Raw genomic sequence first — 8,089 nt, 5'->3', positions numbered from 1 at the left:
GTTCCGCCAGTCGGAGTAGGACACGAACGGATGTTTTTGCCTACATCATCGCCGGAGTTGCTAGTTGCAACGCGACGGAGTAGGGTTCCGCCGTGCCGGACATCATCGCCGGTCGGAGCAATGGAAATAATACCATACACACTTTTTGCCTACACCGAGAAGACAGATGAGTAGAGCAGAGAAGCGATGGTGGCTCACAGAGAATTCCATTTCTCTTCAAAATGGAGAGAATTGGATTTCTCAATTTTTTGCCTACGCCCAATTCCCAGAGAAATCCAATTCTCCCCCCAATTCTCTACCTAATTCTCCCAAACAATGGAAATCCAATTCTCCACCCTCTTTTCTCTCTACCAAACACCCCCTAATATTAATGTAACCTAGAAATTTAATAATTACATAATATTGAGACAACAACTGAAATTTAAGTGACTCTTGAGATAGAAAATTAACGATTGAATGACACTAAAGTTACTTCTTTTTAAAACGTGTTGCAAAGTTTAACTACATTTTAAAAAATGTGATCTTGGAGATTTTCTCTTAGGGTTTTCTATACAAATTAATAATGTAGAATGTACTATTAGGGGTATTAGTATTTTAGGGACCATTAAAAAGATATATGGGCTTCTCGCCTATAAAATGGAACTTAGGTAGGGAGCAAACAGCATCCCATTAGTTTGTATTTAGCTTACATCGACTTCAAAATGGCAAGCAATACCCCAGTAACAATTCGTGGCCGACTCCCACCTCCAACATTTGGAGAGCACATAACCATCCTTAGTATCGATGGTGGAGGTATCAAAGGCGTCATCCCTGCTGTCATTCTCTGTTATCTTGAACACGAACTTAAGGTACAAAATCTCAAATGTGCGTGTGCCACAAATCAATATTAACATTAGTAGTCGTAATAAACCCATGTATATGATGAAAAGTGGCATTGTGAGAGAGACGCAAGCCGTCAATAAAAATCAATAGTGAAAAATGTAAAATTTTAAAAAGTTGTAATAAACCCATGTATATTAATTTTACATGCATTATAGTCAATTTATATCATAAACTGCACCATGGCTAAAGCGGTTATCGTAGCTCTCAAGCATATCATTAGTGTCCCCAAAAATATATAGTTAGATAACCTAAGAGACATCATGCGTGTATAAAATTTAAGTAGTATATAAGATAATTTTATACACCATTAAACATATGGTTTTCCATGAGGATGGATGTGACAAAGGTGTCACAAAATAGACTATGGTGAGTTTCTAACTAATATGCGTTTACACAGAGAATATCTAAGGATGATAATGCAGCGATAGCAGATTTCTTCGATGTGATTGCCGGAACAAGTACCGAGGGGCTAGTCACAGCCATGCTTACGGCTCCAAACAGACACAGCAGACCTTTGTTTGCTGCTAAAGATATTGTTGGCTTTTACAAGGAAAACAGTCCCAAGATTTTCCCACAAGTCGAGTACATAATTAAGACACCTATCTATTTGATCACATGATTTATAAGATATATACCCTGAGATACATTAATTAATGATGAAGTCTTTGTTTTTGGTTTTTGTATGTTGGCGTTTGGTGCAAACTGGATACAGATGGCCCTTTGACTTCTTTCGTGGTCTTTTTGACCCGATTACCGCGCTTATAAGTAAGATTAAAATGAAGGTGAAGTTACTTTTTGGGCCCCAATACAACGGGCGCGCTCTTAGAAAGGTCATAAACGAAAAGCTATCAACTACGAAGCTTAGTGAGACGTTGACGAACGTTATCATCCCTACTTTTGACATAAAGACGATGGATCCTGTGTTCTTTAGCTCATATCAGGTACACACACGCACACACATATATATGCACGTATGCATACACGCTACGTTTTATTAATAAAAAGGATTAATGAAAGAAAATCATAGTTGGTTTAATTTAATCCCACCTGGGACATAATATACACCTAATAATATGATGTGTTTATTTTGAAGACGGGAAGACAAGATGGCAAGGATGCACTGTTATCAGATATTTGCTTCGGTACATCGGCTGCACCTGTGTACCTTCCTGCTCACGCTTTTAAAAACCGTGGTCAAGAGTTCAACCTCGTCGATGGGGGCGTCGTAGCAAATAACCCTGTAATTAACTTAACCATACAAGTGTATACGTATCTGAGCTGGTATAAATGGTGCGGGATTAAGCGGGCCAACAATTTAATTTCAAAAACTACTTTTTTAACTTTGTATTTGGCAGTGTGCAGTGGCGCTAGGGGAAGTGGCAAGGCAAATCAAGAATGAACACCCCAATTTCCTTGGAATTGAGACCGACGATTATAGCCGATATCGTTAGGTACAGGCTCCGAGAAGGACAAGCACGTATATAATGCTGGAAATGCTGGTGGCTAGTCAATTCTAACTTTAAAACCCCATTGCTAAATAGTTTCATGGAAGCAAGTTCCGATATGGTTAATTATCATATGAACGCTGTCTTTGAACATAATAATAACGTTGAAAAGTATCTCCGCATTCAGGTATAAGCTTCACCTAAATCACACATGCGGGGTGCATGCATGATGAACTTATATAAATGGGAAAAAAAATTCATTAAATTGTATTGTAGTGTTTTATTATTATTATTATTATTATTATTATTATTATTATTATTATTATTATTATTATTATTATTATTATTATTATTATTATATTAATTCAAACTTACTTTTTACTACTCAACTTTTATTAATTTTTCTTATTCATCAAACTTTTTTTTTAATTTTAAAAATGTTTATAATTATAACAACGTAAATGAATCATATATAAATTTTGGTGTACTATCAGTGATAATTTTTTTAGTATGACCTTAATTGAACAGTTATAAGACCTGATTTTTATTTAGTGACTTTTTTTCACTATTAATTCTTACTTCAAGGTAATTTAAAAATATAATCATGACTAAATGGTTAACATATCTTTCGTTTAAGTAACTAATTTTAAAAAGTTATTGACATTTACAAAAAGATGTTTAACAACAATGAAACTTGTAAATAAAATATTTGAAAACTTGATTAGTATTGTGACTAATGTCTTAAATATTTATTTATCTTAAATGGACAATAGTTGCCTTACATTACAACATGAAACTACATGCAAATATATAGGAAACTAAGTTGACCGGAGACACGGCTTCGCTGGACTATACAACAAAGGCAAACTTACGTGATCTCGAAAAAGTTGGCTACACATTACTAAAAAAGTGAGTTACTCGGATGAATACTGATACCGGAGAAGTTAAACCGGTCAAAGGTGGCGGTTTAAACGAAGAAGCATTGACTAAGTACAACTTCTTTACCGAATTATAGTTGCAACCTTTGTTAAAAAACCGGGTTTGGCAACGTACAACTTGTTAATGCATGTTTTCGTTTCGTATACAGGTTTGCGGAACAACTGGTAGCTGAACGAGTGTTAAGGGACAAAAATTATGCGGCGATTTCTGTAAAGAAGATATAACCAGGGAAATGCTGCAAATGCATGAGCGAGTGATTTTTTTTATAGTCATGTTTAATAGATTGATTAAAAATGTTGTATTAAATATATTAATTGTGGTTGCCGTTATTGATGTGGGCCAGTCTACTGTTAATGGGCTGGTTTATACCACTGGGCTGCATATGAGCCCCAAAAAACAAAGCCAAGAGGCCAGGGAGATTGATGGATTAAGTTAGCAGCCGAAGTAATTTAATAAGTCGTTTGTGTGGTTTGTTAATTCCTGCAAATAAGGAGGTAGCGAACGTTGTGGCTACCTAGTCTTTAGCTCATGCATGTTTATAAATTTATGTAATCTGTATTTGAAAGAATATATGAGAAATTTGTCCCAAGTCTCTTGTTTTTCTTAAAAAAACACAATATTCAAATTATATGAGCCAAGGATATAGTATCAATTCAAATATCAAATACATATATTTGTTAATTACCATTTTTTATTGTAATGTGATTGTGCTTGGAGCTAATGACTGAGATTGAAGGTGCATAAATCGGGTCTCGGTTCAGGGTATTAGAACAGGGTTCGGGTATGACCAGTTATTGAAAAATCGGGTATTGGTCATACCCGGGTTGGGTTCGGGTCCGGGCATTGTCTTTTAAAACCATACCCTATGCACCGGGTTTTGGTCGGGTATAGAACCGGGTATTCGAAAACCAGGAATTTGAATACTCTATTTCCGGGTTTTGAAAACCTATTTTTGGTGTTTTTTTCAGATATTGTTTTGATATATATTGGGTTTTTTAAGGGACTACACTTTTTAAGGGTGTTTTTAAGGGGCTACCCTTTTTGGTCATGGATTTTTTAAATCTCTTTCGTTCGTGGCTCTGTGCAGCTCGGTTTTAAAGTTCAAATAAACCATAAAGTCATGGGTGTTGGCATGCGATAACAGAGAGAGAGAGAGTATTCCTTTTACTATTTGCATTAATTTTTTAACTCTTAATAGTTTTGTTCACTAACAGAAATAGTAATCCAATATGCTATTCAATCTCTTTTCTAATTTTATTTCATGTATGAAAATTTAAGTTTAACATATTAAAAAAATTGTGTGTTTTAAAAAATATATATTTAAATAAGTTTACCTATTTTTAAATATCTAACATGTTTTTAAATATGTGACAAGTTTGTAAATAAGTTTTACATATTTTTAAATATATTTATATATTTTTATATTACGTAAAAATATTTTTAAATAAGTTTACATATTTTAATATTTGTAAATACGTTTTACGTATTTTTAAATTTATTTACATACTTTTTTTATATATTTACATATTTTTATATGTGTAAAAATAAGTAAATAAGTTTTACAAATTTACAATATATTTACATACTTTTAGATAACATACTTTCAAGTCAAGGGGCTTTTCATTTTATACATGGTCACAACAAATATCTTTTATAATTATACAAAATTAAAAATGATAAACATAACTATACTAAACTAACAAAAATCTAATTATGCTTCGATACTTGAAAACTCATCTTCATCTTGAACACCAATCCTCTCACCTACATAAAAAAACATGTTTTAAACAAAACATATACATAATGTAACAATTTGCTAGTTATATAACGTCACAATGTTTTATAACAACTAACGAGTCGAACTCGAGCTTTTGAGAAAAAGCTCAAAGTAAGCCAAGCTCGATTCGGGTTTACACACCTAAAATTTTTCATTTAAAATCCAAAACCATAAATCAAATTATTCATCAAAATTGTTCATTTAAAACCAAAAAATCAAAAACCAAAACCAATTTGACATATAAACAAAAATGAACTTGACTAATTTTTTATTCAAAAATCAAAAACCAGGACCCAAAAACGAATCTTAATTCTTACATGTTAATTTCGACTGAAATCAACTTGAGGTCACCCAAATCCAACACCAATGGTGAAGCGATAACTTGCACCGCCGGTCCAAGCACCACCACACCAACTTGCGCCACCGCCTCCACCCGACAACGCACCAACTAGTGCCGATGCCGCATGTCCACCATCGGCTATTGCCGCCGCTACATAATCAACATGTAAATTAGGGTAAAGATGGATCAATACATATGTTTTGTGTTGAATCTTGAACATGGATTCTCTAAATAACTTATTTGAATGAGATGTGAGAGAATGTGTCACCATGAGAGAGAAATTATAACGAGAGAGAAAACCAGAAAAAAAAAGGTTAAATGACACACTAATGTCCTCAAAGCGATGCTTAAGAGCTTTTGCAAAAAGTGAACGTGGCAACATTTAAACCAAGTGTTGAGTGTTCGTAGTTTTCTCCACTCACCAAGGTTTTCAATATATATATATATATATATATGTGTGTGTGTGTGGGGGGGGATGGATCTTGCGAGAAGTCAAGTTACAGCGAGAAGTGTGAAAAATTAATCTGGACCATTGATTATGTGTAATCAATGGATTAGAAAAGTTGTGGCAAACTTGTAATTAATCTACCAAATTTTTAATGAAGAATGGTAGTTTGATATTTGATCTTTTAGACTTTTCAAAGTGAAAATTAAGTCATTAATTTGTTATTATTACTAACTAATTGTTTCATTGTTATTTTTTAATTGATGATATTAATCAAACTAATGTTAAACAAATATAATTTTAATCAAATACTGTAATATCTTCAATCATATTTCTTCAAATGCATTAAATAGTATATATTGCCTACACAAATTTGTGTATTATATACACATGCATAGTCATGCATTTTGTAGGTGGAATCACGAAAGTGTATGTGAAAATTTTACAATTGTAGGCTATTAACATGATTTGTTATTTATTATACATAGTTTAATGTGAAAAATAAAAAAAATAATTTATTTTGTACCGTGTAGGGTTTATAGGTTGTTATCATTATCCGTTATTTATTATATGTAGTTTAATGTAGTAAAAAATTTATTTTGTGCTGTGTAGATTAATTTATGTACTGCGTAGGTTCGTATATGTATCGTGTATATGGTATTTCAAATTGTGTATATGTAATTTTTATTGTGTAGGCTCATTTATGTACTTTGTAAGTTCGTATATACACTGTGCATATGGTATTTCGAATTGTGTATATGTAATTTTTATCATGTGTAGGTTCATTTATGTACTGTGTATGCTCATATATTATTGTTTAGGTTCATATATGTACCGTGTATGTGGTATTTCCAATGGTGTATGTGCAATTTTTATCGTTTGTTGGTTCATTTAGTATTGTGTGGATTCGTATATTTACTATGTATGTGGTATTTCGAATTGTGTATTTGTAATTTTATTCACGTGGATGTTCATTTATGTACTGTGTAAACTTATCGACGCTATTGAATTTAAGAACTATTATCTGAATAAATGTATGAAATTCAAATTATGAGAATAAAAAAATATTATTGATAAATCAACAAAATTTTGAATTTGATAAAATAAAAAAAACAAGAAACCAAATATGAAAAAAATGCACATTTTACTATAATACCCTTATCATTAAATAAATGATAAATAAAAAAAATTATGATTGGTTGGATTAATCATATATATATATATATATATATATATATATATATATATATTACATATAAAACATATAGGACGGACAAAATAGTAATTATACCATCAAAGGATGGAGACGCCTTAAAAATTGAATGTGCATATCGTCGGCAACTTTACACTACAACTTCTGGCGACATTAAAGCCCTTCTCCGACTACCTTAATTGCAATCATAAACCATCATGAAACTGGCGTCTCTTTGAAACCCTGCTGCCTTTCCATCCTTCAATTGAATGCTTTAGAAATACACAACTCAATTTCTTCTCCCGATCTCCTCTGAGCAATTGTGTTGTGTTTCTGAATCGAGTTTTAACATTGGCGCCATCACCTGTTATAACGGCAACAAAATCTCATCAGTTCTCTCTGAAAAACTTCACCATGGTTTCTGGTGTTCGTAACAGCGATCAAGTTCTGGAGGATATTGAGCGTGAGGATGTTAATGAGGGACAGCAGTTTCTGAGGGTGCCGCGCGATTCTGCGCGCACCACCAGTAACCATCCCTTCATCACAACTCCTCATAGCCAGACTGAAACTCCTCCAGACGATCTCACGTTCCAAAATCTTACCGGCGCGAAACAAAAAGGACCAATGGGTCCAGAAGATGAAACCAATGACCCTAAAGAGTGGCTCATAAACGAGCAACGACGTCTAATGGACAAGTACAATGAGCTGGTCAAACACAAAAAGTTAGCCGACTTAACACAAAGGCTCGCGTTTGATAAGCACACCAATCAAGGAACAACAAAAAGGGCGCGCGCGCCGGAAGATGGTCACTCTGTTCACACTGAACACGCTGAGTTCAGTGATGAGGAAGTGCACAGCATGAGGAAGACGCGAGATACTCATGCAGGAGGCTCACAGCTCCGCGCGCACATGAACATGGCGCCTGGAGCAAAAGCCGATATGGATCTGTACACACCGTACAGCCCACCAGTGAGAGGGCAAGTGAACGTAACCACACCGTACAGGCCAGCCATCTTGGTGAAACATTCAAAATTCACTGAGCGCATCGCGAAGGCCCCCATTCAGCACA

The 8,089-nt window shown here is 33.9% G+C and overlaps 1 pseudogene; it reads left to right on the top strand.

Moving 5' to 3' along the window:
- The first annotated feature begins 701 nt into the window (after nt 1–701).
- Nucleotides 702–3,449, top strand: LOC143531862 (patatin-like protein 2; annotated as a pseudogene).
- Nucleotides 3,450–8,089: the final 4,640 nt, after the last annotated feature.

The sequence above is a fragment of the Bidens hawaiensis genome, unplaced genomic scaffold (genome assembly GCF_021521415.1).
Source record: "Bidens hawaiensis isolate Kalapana, Puna unplaced genomic scaffold, B.hawaiensis_p1.1 tig00009272_1, whole genome shotgun sequence".
NCBI classification, from domain to species: domain Eukaryota; kingdom Viridiplantae; phylum Streptophyta; class Magnoliopsida; order Asterales; family Asteraceae; genus Bidens; species Bidens hawaiensis.
The sequence above is the reverse complement of the archived record's forward strand: the minus strand, read 5'-3'. Positions and strand labels throughout refer to the sequence as shown.